Source organism: Macaca thibetana, chromosome X, assembly GCF_024542745.1.
Source record: "Macaca thibetana thibetana isolate TM-01 chromosome X, ASM2454274v1, whole genome shotgun sequence".
Taxonomy (NCBI): domain Eukaryota; kingdom Metazoa; phylum Chordata; class Mammalia; order Primates; family Cercopithecidae; genus Macaca; species Macaca thibetana.
In genome coordinates, this window is record NC_065598.1 from 138,020,721 (window position 1) to 138,042,722 (window position 22,002).

Consider the following 22,002-nt stretch of genomic DNA (forward strand, 5'->3'; position numbering starts at 1 on the left):
TGTATATAGGGATGTGTTTGTTTACTACATGACCACTTTAATAATATTCTATTATTTATATTAATTTCTACATTATATTTTTAGTTCATTATCTTGACATCTATAGTTATATGATCTTTCAATAATATTTCATTTATTTTCCTATATGTCTGAATTCTTTCCTTCCATGTCCAAAATCTATCAAATAATACTACATTATAGAATTGATAGAAAATGCTGTTCTATTTATCCTGATGTCAATGCTTCTTGGTTTCAAAATGATGCTGGCTTTCTGTTTGATCATACATTTTTATCTTATTAGTAATGGATTTATATTTTCCAGGTTTCTACTTATAATTTGACACCAGGAGTATTCTCCAGTTTTAGTTTTTTGTAGTTGGTTTAAAGGAATTTGGTATCTAGCTTGTGGTTACCTTTTTAAAGAAAATTGATAAATTATATATATAATATAATATATATTTTATATGTATAATATGTATTTTATATATAATATAATATATATTTTATATATTATGTATATTTATATTTATATATTATTTATATTTATATTTATTTTATATTTATATAATATATTTTATATAAGAAATATATACATAAATAAATATATATTTCTTTTACTTAGGACGTACGATAGATCAGAGCACAAATTAACTGCTCTAGAATTTTTTGGTGTATTTTTTGATAAGTTTAAACTTTCTTTCATAGTTATTTATATACTAGTATTTTCTTTCTTTTAAGGATTGTTAGTCGTTTATATTTTCTGAGAAAAATATTCATTTTAATTAGATTCTATAATTTGTAAACATATAATTGAACAAAGCAATCTATTTTTGTCTTGGTTTTGGCTGATATAACAAAATACCATAGGCTGTGTAACTTATGAAAAACCTAAATTTATTTCTTATAGTTCTGAAGAATTGATTTTCTTACAGTTCTTACAATTTTGTGGGATCTTGAAGTCCAAGATCAATGCACCAACAAACTTGATGTCCGGTGTCAGGCGTCTGATGTTTGTTGCCTAGTGTTCTGGTTTACAGATGACTCCTTCTACCTGTGTCCTCATTTGACAGAAAGACAATGAATCTCTTTGGGGTTTCATTTATAGGGGTACTGATTCCATTAATTAAGGCACTGCTTTCATCACCTAATCACCTCCTAAAGGCCCTGCCTCCTAATACCATCATGTTGGGGATTAGGATATCAAAATATAAATTTTTGAGGAGGGAGGGCACACACATTTAGACCCTAGCAATCTCTGTCATTCTCTCTCCCTCCACTGGTCTCTCTCTCTCTCAGCATTTTTCCTATCTGTTTCTATATACTCTAGCAGCTAGTTTTCACGTATTTTATATCCTTTGTCTTCATTATTTTACTTTATCCCCCTCCATCCCAAATTACTTGCCTCATTTATTTATTAGTTAATTTTTGAATGATTTCCTCCTGTCTGTTTCAGTATGTTTCATTTATTCTCTCAAAATGTTTGAGAAAATGGTTTGGGGAAGCCTAATTACTATTTTTTTCACCTCTCTAGCTGGTAAGCCATTGAGAAAAAAATGTAAAAATTAAAATGCAGATGAAATCACAATATACTTGAATGTAGTTAAACGTTTATTGTACAATATACCAGAATCTCCTGTCCCAGTCCTGATATGCACTTACATTTCCAGACACATGCACACGCAAAAGGTGGACAGTGGCTGACTTGGAGAGTGTCGGCCAACTCTTGTAGTAGGCTTACATCATCACTTAATAGATATGAAGTCAAATACTTTTTTATTTTATTGAGGAAATCCATGTCTATCATGAGACAGAAGGAGTGGTAGACATTTCCATGATACTTGACTTTTTCCTAGTGACTCCAACACTAATTAACATGGCCCACTGGCTATTAGGACCTACCTGTTTTTACCAAACAGACACATGCCTCTTCCTCTGGTGAGGAGAAGTAGCCTCTGTACTTTGGAGAGGTACCAGAAGGGTTGACTCCAATACTTCACATTTCTGTGAAATGCTATGGGTTCTGGAGGCTGACTGCATGTCAGCTTAGATCTGAGTCTGTCCTGAAAATCCCACCCAGTAAAAGGGAGCTTGTCCCACTCAACAGGGAAGGTCAAACCCAATATTGGGTGGATGCAAGGGTATGTAGTTCCTGCTAACTTGCCTAAATTCGGGACAAATGTAGAAGATTGTCCCAGCTCCCGACCTTCCTGTGGTATGGACTGTAGCAGAGACCTCCGTGGTAACTGTGGCAGTTCAACTTTATCTGCCCAATCTTTGACTTTTCACTATTTTACAGGTGTTGTTGCTGAGAACCCTTCCCAATAAACTTCCTTCATGGGTATCTCTGTCACAGAGTCTGTTTGCAGGGGAACAACATAAGAGATGCACACTGGAAATACTCAGGAGCTTTTTAGTAACACTTGACCCCAGCCTCAGAGATTATGATTTAATTGGTTTAAGAAGAAGCCTAAGCATCTTAAACACTCCCTAGGTAATTCTAACGTGCAGCTAGGGACGAAAACCACTGTCTTAACCCATTGAGCTTAATAATGAAGCATATGGTGTGGTCATTACCTTTGGGAGAGTAAACTAGTAATATATCAGGGCAGTACTGCTCCACCTAATCTCCATGAGGCAGCCCATACTTGCAGCCCCTGTATGAACCACTACTATTTTATCTATTTTCTATGATGAGCTATGAGCTATGTAGACAGTACAATTTTTTTCTCAGAAGACTACAAAGTGGGTCAGAAGAAGACACTAATACGATTAACTGCAAGGCTGCATTATACCCTAGGCAGAATATTTTATCATTATTCAATTTTCCATCTCAAATTATGCCCATCTTTATTGTTTAATATAGCTCACCAGAGATTATGCCATTAGCCCAAATAATTACAACATGAACAATGCCCCAAATTTGAACACTCTGTACAAAACTCCTTCAATTATTGATTTTCCAGGAAGAAATTAGAGAAGAAAAATGAAATCTTATCATATTAAAAATCCAAAGAAATAAAAGATAAAAATGTTTGCACTTCCAAATTGATATTTTTGTAGGTCGCAGACAGAGTGATCTACTGCAAAAGCCTGTGTAAAGCTTGATTTTCTTCTTCAATATCTATGGCCCATTTATACTTGAAATAAGTCCCTTACCACCATCCCAAAAGCTGAAATAATCCAGCATTCTATCTTTCGTTTGTCTCACTTTTACACGGCATCAGAACCCCAGACCCACATTCAGAAAATTTAGAAATCAGGAATATAAATCTAGCTACAGAGATGTTCTCCTGAGAAATATTATATTCCCAGAACCTGGTACTTTGTATAAGTCTCCAATATTTTTAGCAACCAGACAATAGCAGACACAGTTGTTGTAAAACAAGTACACAGCAAAAAGAAAAAGCATGAGTTATGAAAGGTGTTATGCATGTTTTAATATTTGTTTGTTTAAAAAGAATTGCTGATGAACTTGAATATTTTCTTCATATGTTAATCATATGAAATAATTAGGTGATTGCCCACGACTTGAAGTACATAATTTACACTTAGAGTGTACTTAGGTTCCTTATAAAACTACGGAAATGAAAAACCTTGCCAATTGTTTGATTGGTGATGTAGCAAATAGTACTAGATTTCAATATGAAATTAGCCTGCGCCAAAAATTTTCTACAAAGAAAAAAAGAATGGTGGTATTGACTAGCCCAGAACCCTTTTTTATTGTATGCAATAAGAAAAATTAAATACAACTATGCTAAAACAAAATTGCATGCACTTTTTATAAAGATTTGAATATCCTCAAATACATATATGCTTTAAATGCAAACAGTCAAGGTCTACTGCTGGAAACCACTCACTACTAGTAATGAAGTAGGGCACATAGTCGTCAGTTGCTTCTGCTTTTTTGTATGTAATAGATTCTCTTCTCTGCCTTGCTCAACCTCATTCTATTCATATATAAATCTTGTCTTTTGTGCCTTCTCCAGACATTTTCAGTTGAAGCTCTCCTGAAAACAATCTCCTCAGACAGGAAACATTAGAAAAACAACTGAACCTAACAAATAAGTAGGATTTGAAATTTGTTTTACTGTTATATGTCATCATCGAATTTTTCCAGAAGAGACCCTAAGCAATTTTGGATTCACTGAGAACTTTCCCTTGTCCTACCCAAGCTAATTTGGTATAGATTCCTACCTTATTTCCTGAAAGTCAGTCCAATTCCCTATGGGTTACAGAAATCTTTGACACCTTCTTTTTGACGGCTGAATTGTTGATCCCTGTATGATAGGTGCTAAAAATGTTGGATGGGATTCCTGTGACTGTGCCTTATCTAACAATTTGAGACTTCCTGGCTACAACTAACTCCAAGGTGCCACACTCAAACAGACAATATACTTTTGGCTAGCTCAACAAGTGAGATACCATAGTCTCAGTTCAGACTTAGAGGTTGGTTACTGCTACTATAAAAAATACTTCCTGCCTTGCAACACACACACACACACACACACACACACACACACACACAAATCTTGATTTTTATGCAGTGATGCTTTTTCATTATAAATGGCAGAATAGGGAAAAAGTTTTGATGAGAGAGATTTATGTAAAAAGGTATAAGCAGTGTAGATTTATTTCAATATTTTGAGTGACTGTATACTATCCCATTATATGCATATTTATAAGTTATTTGACCATTCTATTAATGGTCATTTACCCTGTTTTCAGTTTCTTACAAACAAAATTGAAATGAACATCCTGTTACTTATACCTTTATTATATCTCAGTTGGAAGGCCGAAGACATATACAAACATAAATAGAAATAGAAATGCGAATGCGTATATAAATATAAGATAATTCTAACGTGCAGCTAGGGAGGCCTCACAATGATGGTGGAAGGCAAAAGAAAAGCAAAGGTACATCTTACATGGTGGCAGGCAAGAGAGCTTGTGCAGGGGAATTCCCATTTATAAAACCATCAGATCTCATGAGACTTACTACCACAAGAACAGTATGTGGGAAACTGGAAACCAGCTCCATGATTCAATTATCTCAGCCTGGCCCTGCCCTTGACATGTGGGGATTATTACAATTCAAGGAGAGATTTGGATGGGGACACAGCCAAAACATATCATAAGTATTTAATGCATTGCAATTTATTTGGGCATATGCCATAAGATGAAGATACATTTCCAACATTTTCTGCATGGATTGCCAATTATAAAAGGAATGATAATTAAACAATGAATTCTTTTCTGAAAGAATTTAACTACCCCTTTCATGTGATAAAATTTCATAAACATTGATGTACATCTATGAACTACTAGTATGTTCTAATGATGTTTTTCTATTTATTTACCAAATCCTATTTTTTCTCTATTATAGGACCTGTGTATCATGTTCTTATATCCATTAAAGCAATTATTTCACTCTTTTAAATATTTTTCCTGGGCTATTCTAGAGCATATATAATCCATGTGAGAATAAGGTAATTTTATATGTTTTCCAAAATAAATGTGTTGGGATTTTTATTGTAATTGCATTTAATTTGTATATTAATTTCATAAATGAACATATAATGGTTTTTAATGTTCTCCAAGGAAACATTGTCATAAAGTGCATTTTTGCAGTTCAATATCTGTCTACCTACCTACCTATCTAGATTTTAAACTGGATAAATCCTTTAAAAATGTTGTTAAATAGCAATAATTTTTCTTAACGTAATTTATTTTCAATTTTAAAAATGTAAAACTATATGTACATATTAAAATATTTTTATATGAATAAGAAATACGCATATCAATGAAACAAATTGATGACCTCTGCAGGGGAAAAAGGGAAGTAGGGTGTTAAAGACTAGGTTTAGTTAAATTTATATCTTAGTTTTAAAATGTTTGAATTATATAGCAAAATGTTAAAATTTGATCAATATAGATGGTAGGTATACAGGTTATTTTACTGTCCATAATTTTCTGTAAGTTTGAAGTACCTTATAATTTACACATTACTTTTAAAATGTTTTTTCTTTACTTTCCATTATCAGAGATCTCACCAGTGTATTGCTGTTTGTTGTTTTTCTTTTACTCTTCTTGGTTCTTGCTCTTTTTGATATAAAAACCAAAGCTTTTCTTCAGCTTGGGAATATGTTTTTTAACAGATTCTCCTCCATCAGTTCTTTCTTCTCTTTTTTGTTACTCCTATTGTTATATTTAGACCATCTGTCTCTATTTTCTATTTACCTTATCTTTTCACTCATTTTTCCCTTTTTAAAGTTTGTTATTCTTTTGCTCTCTATTGTAAAATATTTCTTCCAGTTGATCCAGATGATCTTCTAATGTACCATATTTATTCTTTTACCCTGCTTCTGACTTAACTTTGTATTTCTAAAATAATTCATGCAAAAATATTTATATTTATATGATATCTTTTGTATTTTTCATTTAGAATTTGACTTAGTTTGTTTCATCTTTTGATTTTTTCCTCTTTTCTTCATTAAATCTGTTTCAATTCGGTACTGAATGTTTGGTTAGTTCAGTTTGATTCTACTTCCCAAAGCTGTTGATTTCCCTTATTGTTAAAACAATTTTAACTGCCTGCTCATATGTGAGCATAAACAGCTCCAACTGCCTGTTAGTTAACTTAAATGAGTTCCTTTAGTATCTCTGCATGCCAAGCTGCGAAAGCCTCATTGAGCATTGGTGGGTCACTAGCCAATAGTTGGTGAGGAGGGGAAGACCATCTCCAATTGTAATATAGAATATTAGTTCAACTCAACTAGGAGATCATTTCAAGACCGTTCATGTCAGCATTCCTTCTTCTAGGGCTGGAAGCAGATAGTGGTCAGGAATAATTCTCACTCGGCATTTTTGTGTGATAAAGAGATACATGCTGGCAATATGCTGATCCCCATTGAACAGTTTCAGGGTAGTGGACTCCTTCCAGATTCTCCCAGAGAGGCAGGTATCCTTATCGTCCCAAAAAACGTGTTTTTCATTTTTGTTCCACTTCTCAACTAAAATAAGTAATGAAATAGAAATTGCCCTTCAATGAAACGTATCTATTTAATATGAACAAGAAGTTCAGGAAGTATATCAAATTTTCTTGAGCTGCTTTATAGTAAAGAGTTTACAAAGAGTTGAATATGCAGATTTATTGTCTACTCTTTATTGAGATAAGTAGTTAATAGTATGAGCTAAAAAACACTATTCAAATGGTGATTTATGAGAATCTGGACTCAAACAGAGCTCTTCCAGGAATCGGGTCAAAAAATGTATCAGAGCTGATATCCAAGCACAGGAAACCCAGCACAGAACACAGCAACATTTGGGTACCTTGTGGATTTTTTTCTTTGAGAGTTTCCTGGAAGGACCACACTTATTATATATTAAAGTGAAGATAGACATACCCATGGAAGGTAGTGGCATTAGTGAGGTTTCTCTATATGGCTTTTCTAGTAGTGGATGTGAACAAGTAGCATTTTAGTCCATTTTGTGTTGCTATAAAGGTAATATCTGAAGCTGGGTAATTTATAGAGAAAAGAGGTTTCTTTGCCTCACAGTTCTGCAGGATGTACAAGAAACATGATGTCAGTATGTACTTCCAGTGCAGACCTCAGGAAGCTTTTAATCATAATGCAAGGTGAAGGGGAACCAGCATATCACATCACAAGAGACAGAGCAAGAGAGAAGGGAGGTGCCATGCTCTTTTTAACAACCAGTCTTCACATAAACTAATAGGTTGACAACTCACTCATTACCAAAGGGATGACACTAAGCCATTCCTGAGGAATAAGCCCTAATGACCCAAATACCTCCCACTTGCCCTCGCTTCCAACATTGGAGATTACATTGTAACATAAAATTTCGAGGAGGCAAACATCTAAACTATATCAAGTAGGAAATAGAATAAGACAGCACAATATAGGTGGATGTTATGTAGTGACTATAGCTACCAGACAGCTACACTTGGTTGTTATTATGTGTGATCCGTCATTACTTGGGAACTTTCAGAAATAACTGAGGTTCTCTTTGGTTGAAAGGACTGAGGTCCTTGTTCATGTATGGGTGGAGTATTAAGCCAATATTTATTTCAGTAGCATGTTAATAATAAAAATCAACAATTACAAAGTGTTTTTTATTTGTCAGGAAATGTGCTAAATGCCTTTTATTTACTTGTGTTAATTTATTTAATCCTCTCACTTATTCCATAAGTTGTTACGATTGTTGCTTGCTATTTTATAGGTGAGAAAACTGAGACTAAAATGGTGAAATGACTAGTCTAATGTCACAAATCTTCAAAGCCTTTGTACTCCTAATCTCTACATCCTATATTACATGCAGCAGAACTGGGCACTTCACACTGGGCAGATATTGAGGCCCATGACAAAACCAGGGTGTCAACAAATAGGCTGTGAAAAGAGTTTAAAAGACACAGAAATGTCAAAAAAAAAAAAAAAAAAAAAAAAAAAGCCTATCAAATAAAGAAAAAGTTATCAAGGAGTTAATCAGAAGCCTTCTGGCTTCCACCAGAAGCCAATCGCAGACTACTTATGTGGTCAGGTGATGACAGATTTGTGTGACGTATTTTAAACATAACTGCAAATGGTTTTGAAGACACACCCATATGGTGATTCACCAAAGGATTTACCAGTTCACCCTTTTAGCTCAAGATGGTAAACTGGATGACTGAATAAACTCAAGTTTCATCAGACAAGCACTTAATATATGCCCCAAAGGGAAAAAGAAAGGATCTTAAAAGCAGCAAGAGAAAAGAAACAAATAACATACAATGGAGCTCCAGTAAATCTGGAAGCAGACTTCTCAATGGAAACCTTACAGACCAGGAGAGAGTGGTATCATATATTTAAAGCTGAAGGAAAAATAAATTTTATTTTAGAATAGTATATCCAGTGAAAATATTCTTCAAACATGAAGGAGAAATAAAGACTTACCCAAACAAAAGCTCAGTGATTTCATCAACACCAGACCTGTCCTACAGGAAATGCGGAACAGAGTTCTTCAATCTGAAAGAGAACGATGTTAATGAGCAATAAGAAATCATCTGAAGTTATAAAACTCACTGGTACTAGTAAATAAACAGACAAATGCAGAATATTGTAAACATTATAATTGTGTAGTATAAACTATTTAAATCTTGAGTTGAAAGACTCTAAGATAAACATATCAAAATATAAACTACAACAATCTTTGAAGATGTAGACTGTATAATAACATATGCATAGAAACAACAAAAAGTTAAAAAGTGGAATGAAGGGCAAGCATAGTTTTTTTTTTGTTGTTGCCTTTTATTTTTGCTTGTTTTTGCAATGTGTTAAGCTAGCATAAGTTTGAAACAATGGGCTATGTTATTTGTAAGTTTCAATGTAACCTCAAATCAAAAATTATACAACAGATACACAAAAAATAAAAAGTAAGAAATTAAAACATGATAAGAGAAAATAACTTTTACAAAAAGAAAGACATGAAGGAAGATATGAAGAAAGAGAAAACCACAAAACAAAACAAAACTAATAAGAAAATGGCAATAGTACATTTTTACTTATCAATAATAACATTGAGTGTAAATGTACTAAACTTTCCAATCAAATGACAGTGGCTGAATGCGTAAAGAAAAAGTCTAAACCATCTGGTGCCTACTAAAGAGACACAATCCACCTATAAAGACACACATAGACTTTTAGTCTATAAAGAAATTGAATAATATATTTTATGAAAAAAGGAATGAAAACAGAGTAGGAGTAGCTATACTTTTATCACATCACACAAAATAGGTTTCAAGACAAAAACCTTTAAAAAAAAGACAAAGACGGTCATTATATATCAATAAGGGGGTCAATTCAACAAGAAGATTTAACAACTATAAATCCTTATGCACCCAACACTGGAGCACCCAGATATATAAAACAAATATTATTAGAGCTAAAGACAGAGATAGATCCCAATACAATAATAGCTGGAAACTTAAACATCCCATTTCAGCATTGGAGAAATCAACCAGAGAGGAAATCAAAAAATAAACGTAAGACTTAATTTGCACTACAGACCAAATGGATCTAATGCATATTTATAGAACATTTCATCCAATGGCTGTGGAATACACATTCTTTTTATCAGCACATGAATCGATCTCAAGGATAGACCATATAAGACCAAAATAAGTCTTAAAAATTCAAAAAGATTGAAATCATATGAAGTATTTTCTCTGACCACAATGGAATAAAGCTAGAAATAAACAAGAGGAACTTTAAAAATTATAAGAACACATAGAAATTAAACAACATGCCCCTGAATGGCCAGTGGACCAATGAAAAAATTAAGAAGGAAATTTAAAAATGTATTGAGAAAAATAAAAATTGAAACTCAACATACCAAAACCTATGGGATACGGCAAAGGCAGAACTAAGAAGAAAGTATGTAGCAATTAGTGCCTACATCAAAAAATAAAAAATTCAAACAAACAACCTAATGATGCATCTTAAAGAACTAGAAAAGCAAGAGCAAACTGAACCCAAAATTAGGATAAAATTAATTGTTGGAACCGAACTGTCGATTCCTTCCTGGGCAGGGGTCGCCGCGAAGGATCACCGACACGAGATTCACAGCAGAGAGTTATTTATTACTAGCGCGCTAGGGTCCCAAGCTCTAAGTTGGCCCTGGGACCCTGACTGCTTGTTACAGGCTGTTTATATAGGCAAACACAAGTTTAAACACAGCTTAGGGCGCGAAATTTAAACAAAGCTTTAGGCGCGTGGTAATTGGGTCTGTCTATGGCCTGAGCAAGGTGTCTTGTTCTAACTGGTTAGAGCAGGACCTTATGAGGTTTTTTTCCTGGAGTTGTTGATTCCGGGAACTTCGAGGCAGGGTGGGACCCCCGGAATTGGCAGGGTGGGACCCCATGAGGTTGTTTCCCGGAATTGGCAGGGTGGGACCCTATCAGGGTGGGACCCTATTGAGGCAGGGTGGGACCGTATCCAGAGCCACCTGGTGTTAATTTTTTTAAGTTCTTTTTTTATGAGGCCTAGTTTCTAAGTTTTATGCGGCCTAGTTTCATTCCCTCCTCTTTTTGTGTCAGAGGCTCAATCTTGAGCCTCTTTTTTAGTCCTGAGGGTCTGGTATTGTTGGGTCAGAACCATAGCATGTACTATGTTTCCCGAAAGTCAGGATGAGCGTGAGCAGGATGAGGGATCCTAAGATGGTGGAGATTAGGGTGCTAAGCCAAGGGGATTGGTTGTACCAATTTTTAAACTAACTTTGTTGAGATTTTTTTTTTTTTTAAATTTTTTTTTTTAGTTTTGCCATAGAATCTTTAACTATTTTTGAATGATCTGCATAAAAACAACATTGCTCTTTCAGGGCTGCACAGAGCCCGCCCTTTTTCAGAAAGACAATTTCTAGTCCTTGTCGGTTTTGTAATACAACTTCAGACAGAGAAGTTAAGGACTCTTTAAGTTTTGTGATAGATTGTTCTATGGCTCTAAGGTTTTTATTTATGGTTACTTTAAGTTGTTGTAGATGATGGTTACCATGCACTAGGGCTGCTGTCCTGGTTTTAACTTTAGCCGCTACCTTAATTTTTAACATGTTGGTGAGGGTGAGGGAGATTAAGGGCGGGGAGGTGCTTTGAGGAGTTTTTAGTTGGGGCTTCTCCGATATGGAAACCGGGGGCTTCCTAGCTTTTAATAAAACCTGGTTTGGCCTTACTGCAACAGGGGCAGTGTCTGGATTGACTAATAGTCTGATTTGGAGGGGAATTTTAGGCGGGTTGTGCTGGTATAAATAGAGACCTTATATTAACTTTGTTGTTATTTATCTGTTATCAGATTTTGCCGCATTTTTAAACTTGATGCGAACCAGGTTGCAATTTTCTGAATATCGGGTTGTGGTACAGGGCTGGACAAAGGACATGGTTATATACCAAGGTTTTGTGGCTTATTTTTACTTTTTATTATTAGTAGTTACACAGGACCAGCTTTTGCAATATAAGTGTGTCAGATTTTTACAAGTTTTTTTTATTTGTCCTGTCCTGAATCCGGGACAGGCATAAAACCTGTTCCGGCTGATGGACACCTTTCTAGCCTGTCCTTTTTATTTTTGTTCATCCTGAGGAGTCCTTAATAGGACTCCTGTGGGACCAGTAAACCGGGGGCCTGTGTTTTTTATCTTTTCTGTTTTTTTTTTTTTTTAGGTTGAAATAGAGGTCTGGAAACCAAGTCTTTATAGGAGTATTTTCGGAGGTCTTATTTAAGACCTCTTGATTATTAAAATTAATTATCTGTCAGGTCAGGCTAAATGGCCGGTGGGGGTTAGCGTCAAACACTACACTAGAGACGGCGCAGGGAAGAAGGGCAAACAATAAGCAAGGAGTTAGATATGAGAGAGTCTTATCTTGAGCGGGTCCGCGGAGCGTCGGAGTTTCCATGTTTCAAGTGGTGTTGGTCCGGACGTCTCTGGAGCAGCCTTGGCGTGGGATGCGTGGATCTAAGTGGAGATTCCGTCAACTTTTATGGCTGTGGGCGTGGTCAGGAGAACAATGTAGGGTCCTTTTTACCGAGGCTTTAGTCCTTGAGTACGGTGCCGTCTAACGTAGACAGAGTCTCCCACCTGGAAGGGGTGACTGGTCTGTGGATGTCCTGGTTGGTACAGTTCTGCCAAGGGGGCCCAGATTTGGGCCTGTACTGCTTGGAGTCTTTTTAGCCGAGCCTGTAGGTCAGTTTTAGGATCGGAGGGGGAGAAGGAGTTAAGCAAGGTTGACAAAGGGGGAGGTCCTCCGTAGAGGATTTTATATGGAGTGAGTCCAAAACGGTTAGGTGTATTTTGGGCCTTTAACAGAGTTAAGGATAGGAGGCGTCTCCAATTTTTTAAACCAGTCTCTAAGGTCAATTTAGTAAGGGTCTCTTTTATTGTTTTATTTATTTTTTTTACCTGTCCTGAGCTCTGGGGTTTATAGGCACAATGTAATTTCCAATTAATCTCCAATATCCTGGCGAGCCCCTGACTTACCTGAGAAACGAAGGCCGGCCTGTTATCTGACCTAATTACCTTGGGAAGTCTGAATCTAGGAAAGATTTTTTCCAGAATTTTCTTGGCTATTATGTGTGCCGTTTTTTGCCGGGTGGGGTAGGCTTCTACCCATCCTGAAAAGATATCTATAAACACTAGTAAGTACTTATATCCAGCATAGTGAGGTTTTATTTCAGTGAAGTTTATTTTTTAATAGACTCCTGGGCGATTACCACGAGTTCGTTTCCTTTCTGGCACTCGGGTAGCCCCAGCGTTTACCTGCTGACAGACCTTACAGGCAGATGTTACTTGTTCTACGAGGGTACTTGTCTTTGGGATTAGAAAGTCAGTTTTTTTAATCAGTAATTTTAGCTTTCGATTACTCAAGTGTGTCCAGGCATGCATCTGCTGGATCATTGCCAGGGCCTCCTTGGTCAGCATTGGGGTTTCGTCAGTGCTGCCAGCAGTTATGCCCCCCGGGATTTTTTTCTTGGCCCAGCCGTGGGGGCTGAGCTTTCTCAGGGACCCCTTCTGGGGGTCCGGCAGGTGACACAGGGCGGCTGGGCTGGGGGGTGCCCCCAGGACTGGGCTCTGTGCCTTTTTGCAGGGAACCTTCCGAATGGAAACTTTGGTTGCTGTTCTCATCATTGAGATCCAGCAGGATGAGAGGGCCACCCCCTCGGGGACTGGCGCCCCTGCCCCGACGTTCCCGGCCACGGGATCTCTTTGCCCCGCCACCTGCCCGCCTTCGCTCCTCCTCCTGGGGGTCCACCACTGGCACTCACTTGAAGATACGAAGGGAAGTGTCGCCCACAGTCACTCATTGCTTCTTCTATCTCCGGACCTTCTCGATGGTCGCCATTACCTTCTTGATGTCATCTTCGGCCCGGCTCCGGGTCTCGGCCCGTACGGTCCGGCCGGCCATGCTGGCGGGGCTGGGGCCGGAGCCGAGCCCGTGGCGGGGCCGCCTCCCGTCCGGCGGGCTCAGGCTCGGCGCGAGGCCCGGGCGCCGCGCTCTCGGCCTGCCGTCCCCCCGGGAGTTGGCCGCGCCTTCTTTCCTCCTCAACGCCTCTGCGAGTCCCCTGTTCTTTGCAGTAGGCATACTGGTCTTTTTTTACTTTTGGCCGTCTCCGCTTTTTTTTTTTTTTCTTGGTCCTTTTTTTTTTACAACTGCCGCCAGGATTTTTGTTAAATGCTTATCCTTTACTCGGTTCTTACGATCCTCTCGCTCTATCTGTTCCTTCGCTGACCTGGCTTCCCTTTCCTCAGGGGTTTTTTTTTATCTTGGCCAAATTTGTGGGGCGTTTTCCTGCCCCTTTGAGACCCGCCAACAGAGCCTGGCGATAGATTTGGAGACTCTCCTTACCTGGTGCCGTTTCATAGTCCTAGTCCGGGTGGGGGAGGGGAAATCCCTCGTCTATTTTATTGGGAAGTTGGGTTGGGAGGCCTCCTGGTCCTGGCACATTTTTCCGGGCCTCCAAGAGGACCTGCTGCCTTTTTTAGTGGTTAAGAGGACCTGCAGGAGTTGCTGGCAATTATCCTAGGTGGGCTGGTGGGTGAGGAGAATGGATTCTATTAACGAGGTTAGGGCCTGAGGGTCTTGGGAAAAGGAAGGGTTATGGGTCTTCCAGTTATAGAGGTCAGAGGCAGAGAAGGGCCAGTACTGGACCGTGCGATTGACAGTACGGAGGGGAAAAAGGGAGGATTACTAAGTGGAAGGGCCTTCTGGGTCCTCAGTCCGCCGCAAGCGGAGACGAGGAGGTGTCGGCAGCGGCGTCCGAGGGGTGAGTTTGGGCGGGGCTGGAGAAGGAGACGGGGTGGAGGGAGGGGCCGAGGGAGAAGTTGGAGAAAGGGTAGGGGCCAAGGCGGTAGAGGAAAGAGCTGGGGACAAAACAGGGGGCAAGGGTGAAGCGTAAGGTGGAGGCCCCAGAAGGGGTTCATCTGGGAGGACTGGCTTATGTGGGTCCGGATTCCGATTCTTTGGGGCTTCTAAGGCAAGGAGGGTAGATTGGGATGGGGAAGGGGAATGGAGGAAGGGTTTCACCCAAGAGGGAGGATTTCGGACCAGATCCTCCCAAGTAATTATGTAGGCCACCTGGTCTGGGTGTCCGTGTGGCCCAGGATCCATCACTGTTGCTTTAACCTGTAAGATAATTGGGAGGTTAAATGTTCCGTCCCGGGGCCACCCAACATGGAGGGTAGGCCACTCAGACGAGCAGAATTTTCGCCATCGTCCCTTACGGACTTTTATGGAGAGGTTGTGGGCTCGAGCCCGAACGTCAGGGAAGTGAGTCAGGGTCAGAGACAAAGGAGTCGTCAACGTCTGTCTTATTTCGTCCACGTATAACAAGGACAAAACAAAAGTAACAAAAACAAAGACCAGACAAGTAAGGAGAAGCCGCGCGGCCAGAGAGTAGCGCCACAAGATTACAAAATATTCAGACGGCAGGGGCGACCTGCCTACAGATTTGAGGAGGCTGACCGAGTCATCAGCCTTCTCCCAGACTACCGCCAGGGCGTCCCCCAGGGCGTGAGTGGGAAGGTGCCGGACACGTCTGTCCCCCTTCCCCACTTAATTTAGAAGGAGTACTCCCCAGAGTTCAGAGTTAGCCGGCAAGACAGACAGAACAAAACGAAAGTACCTGGTAGGTCCGTTCAGTCAGCAGTCCGTGGCCCGGGCCAGATGGGTCTCCGCCGGATGGGTCGGGGGTCCTCGGACGACCCCACTTCCCGGCCAACGCACCAAATGTTGGAACCGAACTGTCGACTCCTTCCTGGGCAGGGGTCGCCGCGAAGGATCACCGACACGAGATTCACAGCAGAGAGTTATTTATTACTAGCGCGCTAGGGTCCCAAGCTCTAAGTTGGCCCTGGGACCCTGACTGCTTGTTACAGGCTGTTTATATAGGCAAACACAAGTTTAAACACAGCTTAGGGCGCGAAATTTAAACAAAGCTTTAGGCGCGTGGTAATTGGGTCTGTCTATGGCCTGAGCAAGGTGTCTTGTTCTAACTGGTTAGAGCAGGACCTTATGAGGTTTTTTTCCTGGAGTTGTTGATTCCGGGAACTTCGAGGCAGGGTGGGACCCCCGGAATTGGCAGGGTGGGACCCCATGAGGTTGTTTCCCGGAATTGGCAGGGTGGGACCCTATCAGGGTGGGACCCTATTGAGGCAGGGTGGGACCCTATCCAGAGCCACCTGGTGTTAATTTTTTTAAGTTCTTTTTTTATGAGGCCTAGTTTCTAAGTTTTATGCGGCCTAGTTTCATAATAATAATCAGAGTGAAAATAAATGAAATAAAAATGAGAGAACAATGCAGAATATCAACAAAATAAAAAGTTATTTTTTTAAGCAAAATCAACTAAACATTATTCACAGTAACTACAAAAGAAAGGGGAGATCCAAATAAGTAAAATCAGAGATGAAAAAGAAAACATTACAGCTGATACCACAGAATTTCACGGAATCATTAGAGGTAACTATGAAAAACTGTATGCCAATAAATTGTAAAACCTAAAAAAAAATGAATAAATTCCCAGACACATTCAACTTACCAAGAATGAACAATGAAGAAATCCAAAACCTCAGTAGACCAATAACAAGTAATGGGATCAAAGCTGTAATAAAATGTTTCACAGCAAAGAAAAGCCTGGGACATGATGGCCTCACTGCTGAATTTTACCAAACATTTAAAGAAGAACTAATACCAATCCTATGCAAACTATTCTTAAAAGCAGAGGAGGAGAAAATACTTCCAAATTCATTCTACAAGGTTATTAATACCCTGATATTAAAACCACAAAAAGACACATCATAAAAAATAAAATTTCAAGCTAACATGTTTGATGAACATTGATGCAAAATACTATAAAACTGAATTTAAGAACACATTAAAACAAGATAATTCTGAAGGGGTGGCCTGCCCCTCCACACCTGTGGTTGTTTCTCGTAAGGTGGAACGAGAGACTTGAGAAAAGAAATAAGACAAAGTATAGAGAAAGAAAAGCGGGGCCCAGGGGACCCGCGCTCAGCTTACAGAGGACCCACGCCGGCCCCGGTCTCTGAGTTCCCTTAGTATTTATTGATAATTATCTTTACCATCTTAAAGACAGGGGAGTGGCAGGACAATAGGATCAAAGAAAAAAGAGGAAATCGGCAGTAAGACATATGAACAAAAACCTCTGTGACATGAATAAGTTCAAAGGAAAATGCTGTGCCTTGAGATGCATATGCAAACATCTCCATAAACCTTTTAGCAGCATAGTTTCAGTCTATCACATGGGGAGAAACCTTAGACAATACCTAGCTTTCCTAGGCAGAGGTCCCTGCGACCTTTGGCCGTGTACGTGTCTCTGGGTAGTTGAAATTAAGAGAATGGTGATAACTTTTAACCAGCAAGCTACCTTCAGGCATTTGTTTAACAAAGACACATCCTGCACAGCCCAAAATCCATTAAACCTTGAGTCACCGCAACACATGTCTCTTGCAAAGGACAAGGTTGGGGGTAGGGTCACAGATTAACAGCGTCTCAAATACAGAACAAAATGGAGTCTCTTATGTCTACTTCTTTCTATATAGACACAGTAACAGGCTGATCTCTCTTCCTTTTCCCCACATAATTCATCATGACCAAGTGGGATTTTTCCCAGGGATGTAATGATGGTTGAACATATGCACATTGATCAATACGATACATTACATCAACAGAATGTAGGACAAAACCCATGTGATTATTTCAATTGATGCTGAAAAAGTATTTGATAAAATTCAACATCCTTTCATGACAAAAAAATAAAACTCTAAAACTTGGCATAGAAGGAATATACTTCAGTACAATAATAGCTGTATGTGATCCACATACAGCTAATATAATACAACAATAGCCATATGTGATCCAAATACAGCTAATATAATTTTGACAGGGGAACAACTGAAAACTTTTCCTCTGAGACCTGGAACAATGATGGATGAATCAAGCTAATACACCTGAAGGCATTGCTCAATCTTTACATCAATAAAAATGGGACAATGAGATACTAAATATCATGGGATTTGTTGAACAGAAACTATGCAGACCCACCTAGGAAATATTTTTACACAAAATACTATTTAAGTTGAATATAATCATGCCTTCAGATCTAACTCAAGTTTGCTGGAAATACAGGTTAAACACAACAAAATCATGACAGCCAAATCTGAATGTGAGTCGTTTTACAGGACAAAGGGCCTATTTTCTATAACAAATTAATTGCATGATAAATGCGGATTTTGGAATTATATTAGAGAAAATGAGACAAGAGATAAATCAGTCAAATGCAAACCACCTGTAAAGAGATATTTTGAGACAACCATGGGAATCTAAACATGGACTAAATTTTAGATGATATTAAATAAGTATTGATTTTGTTAGATGTGATCATGACATAATGGATATGCCAAAAATATCTTTATAAGACAAAGATGCACACAGAAATATTTATGTTATATAACATGATGAAGATAATTTAATTTAAGATACTCCAACAAAAGAAGCCGGTGTATTAGGTGACACAATCAAGCAAAATGTTGGTGATTGCTGAGGTTGAGTAAAAAGTACCTAGGAGTCTATTACAGTAATATTACTTATTTCACATTCGTGTTGCTTGACAATTTTGAGGACAAAAATTTAAAAAATACTGGTGCTCAGACTGGCAAAACCAAGTAAATTACACTCAACTCAATATAGAAGGCTAACATAATAAAACTGGTTTTGGATTAGATAACATTACACGCTATACATACATACATACAACAAAGCATGCTATTTTTCATTTGAAATTACCTAGTATTTTGGCTCAATTTCCTAATCATTAATTACTAATAGGCAGTAATTAAGACTTGCATTTTATGGTCATTTTCTGCTTCCCCATCATAAAGAAACGAATCTGTGTTTCATTCCGTGTGTGGACATTCATGTTAATGAAATTATCAATATCTGTTTCAATATGAAGACAAGAACTGTTGATTATTAAGAAGTCAGAGACAGGTCAATGCAGTGAAAGATTATGTTTGTGCAGACATTCATGTTTTCATTTCCAAAACGTAAATGTGTAAGAAATATTAATAATATTTGCAGACAATGGCATAGTAGAGAAAGGGTAGTGATAATATGGAGCTCAAGACAGATGCAGTTCTAAAGATTGGAAGATATTCCAAATGGCAAGAGTAGTATCTCTTTAAGAGTAATATGTCTTTGTACTGAGATAATAGATACATTTTGCTTTCTTCTTTGATCTCCTTTGCATTTTCAGATTATTTATTTATTTATTTATTTTGAGACCCTCTGTTGCCCAGGCTGGAGTGCAGTGACGCAATCTCAGCTCACTGCAACCTCCGCTTCCCGGGTTCAAGCAATTCTCCTGCCTCAGCCTCCCGCATAGCTGAGATTACAGGCATGAGCCGCCACGTCCAGCTAATTTTTGCATTTTTAGTAGAGACAGGGTTTGGCCATGTTGGCCAGGCTGGTCTCAAACTCCTGACCTCAAGTGATCCACCTGCCTCGGCCCCCCAAAGCGTTGGAATTACAGGCATGAGCCACTGTGCCCAACCACTGCATTTTTAGATTTTTAAACAAAAACATCATTTGGGAAATAAAAGTTAATCATAAGAAAATAAATACAGCAATATGTGGCAAGATGTATGACAAGTGGATGACAGTTGGTGAATGTGAATTGAGTTGCTATATACCTGAAATACAGAAAAAAGACAATAAAGATCAGAAAAAGATCAAGACACCAAGGCTTGTAAAAGTTTTGTTCTTAAGAAATGTTAGCAAATGAGATAATATAGCTACAGACAATCTTTCTGGAAGGGAGTAAGACAGCTTCTTCTGTTGAGATTGTATTATGAATCAGGTTATGTGCAAAAAACATAGAGACCTTTGGCCTGTTTTTGTTAATTGCACCATCCTTAGGATTTAGAAGTATCTGCTGCATAGCTGGTCCTTAAATAATCATTGAATAAAGAAATAAATGTATTTTCTCAGTCTCAGCAACGCTAGAAACATTTGATAACTCTCCCAAAGTCACACAGCCAATGCAAACTGGAGCCAGAAGTATTGGAGTCTAAAATGTGTGCACTGTACACACAAGTTCACTGGAACTATATGTCTTGTGATATTATTTGTAGATAGGTTGCTAGTGAAATGAAGATATACCAGTAGGTATTATTGAGAAAGAACTGCTCTATTATACAATGCAACCAATAAACACTCTAAAAGTTACATTTACTCTTGCATATTGCAGCATGTTATAAGATTGTATGGAAACGGAGAATGTTAAAATTGTGATAGTAAGTGTAACCAAAGAGAGGACTAAACAGAAGATCTAGAGAAAAAAAATCTATGTATCTTGACTCTGTAGGTGTGCTAAATTATGTAATACAAATTTTAGGACTCAAAAACCTTCAGAGAAGGAATAAGATTCCACAATGCTGAAGGGACTGACCTTTAAAAGTTCTGTTATTTACTGTCAGTAATAACAGTCCTTCTGTTATTACTGACAGTAAATAACAAAAAAGAAATTCCTGGTGAAGAGAACAAAATGAGTAAATGTTGGAAGGCTGATAAAAGAAGATTTGATTCTATTCTATCATCTTAGGGAATTCCTTATCACATCAATTTTCTCACGTCAAAAGAAATGGTTATGAGTACAGTAGACACATTTTTATTGGCCGAACCCTACACCAAACATGTTGTTTTCTGAAAATGTCCCCTTCCCCACTTCTTCCCTACTCCTATTTCTAATATACAAGGTTAAAGAGACAGCAGCAAATAATAATAAGAGACAGCAGCGATGTTTCCCCAATATCTCCCCATCTTTTCTTGCCACAATTTTTGGCCCAAATTGGGCATCTGAAAAAATAAATAAATAAATAAAACCCATTCTCCATGAATATTCACTTGTATTACAAAATTTCAGTCTCCGTATGTTTGAACTGTGGAAGAAAGGAAATATAAAACACAAGAGCTTGGCAAAGGAGAGAGAGCCTGGTATACATCAAGGAAAGGAATCAAGCCAACACAAAAAGTAACAAAGGTGAGAGAAAGAGAGAGTAGCTGGTTCCATAAGATGTCCCAAAATCCTTACAATAAATCTTTTCTCCTTTTCTTATCCAGCTAAAACAGAACTTAGTTATCTACAACAAAAGTCCTATGGAACACAATTAGAAAACATTTAAAGTTATTTTAGGGTTTTCTATTCTCAAATTGTGTAAGTTCTTATGGTATAGTTACGTAGCAGTATGCTTATAAAACGGATGCAAGTGTTGCTTGAATTTAAGCCCTATGAGGATACAGATCCTTAGTTTGTTCACTGGTGCATCCTAAGTGCCTAGAACAATGAGTTCCTCATACACAGTGGGTGCTCAATATGTGCTGAATGAAAATAAAGGCATAGAGAAAACCAGCGAGCCATCCATTTTCATGTCATTGAAGTGAGATTATAGATAACTGAAAAGGAAGACCTGAATACAAATGTTATCTAGAAAGAACTAGGGTGTTCATGATGAATTAGCAATATAACAAAAGTCAGGTTGAAGAAAAAAATATTTCAAAGAATTCTCATTGATTTTAAGATAAATAGAAAAATCTTTGGAACTGACTATAAAAGCCTGCTTGGACTGGCCCCTCACCACATGATCTACAAATCTCTCAGCAAGCTCTCTTTGAAGTCAAAACTTAAGCCACTCAGGCTTTCTTTCACTTAAAAAAAATATATGCCAGGTGCACTTACACCACAGAAAACTGTGTATGATCTTCCCCCTACCTGGGAAAATATTTCGTCCCCTCCTCCCTTTATTAACCCCTACTCATTCTTCATATTTTAGCTTCATTTTTACTCCTTCAAATATTTGCCTTGTCATCATTGGGGTTGAAATTGTATATTTGTTCATAATTGTTTTTAAATATCATTCATCCTTCCCACTAGACTATCTGTGGCAGGGGCT

The 22,002-nt window shown here is 38.1% G+C and overlaps 1 pseudogene; it reads right to left on the reverse strand.

The window, feature by feature from the left end:
• Positions 1–13,227: 13,227 nt before the first annotated feature.
• On the reverse strand, positions 13,228–14,094 carry LOC126945917 (B-cell CLL/lymphoma 7 protein family member C-like; annotated as a pseudogene).
• Between the last annotated feature and the right edge of the window lie 7,908 nt (positions 14,095–22,002).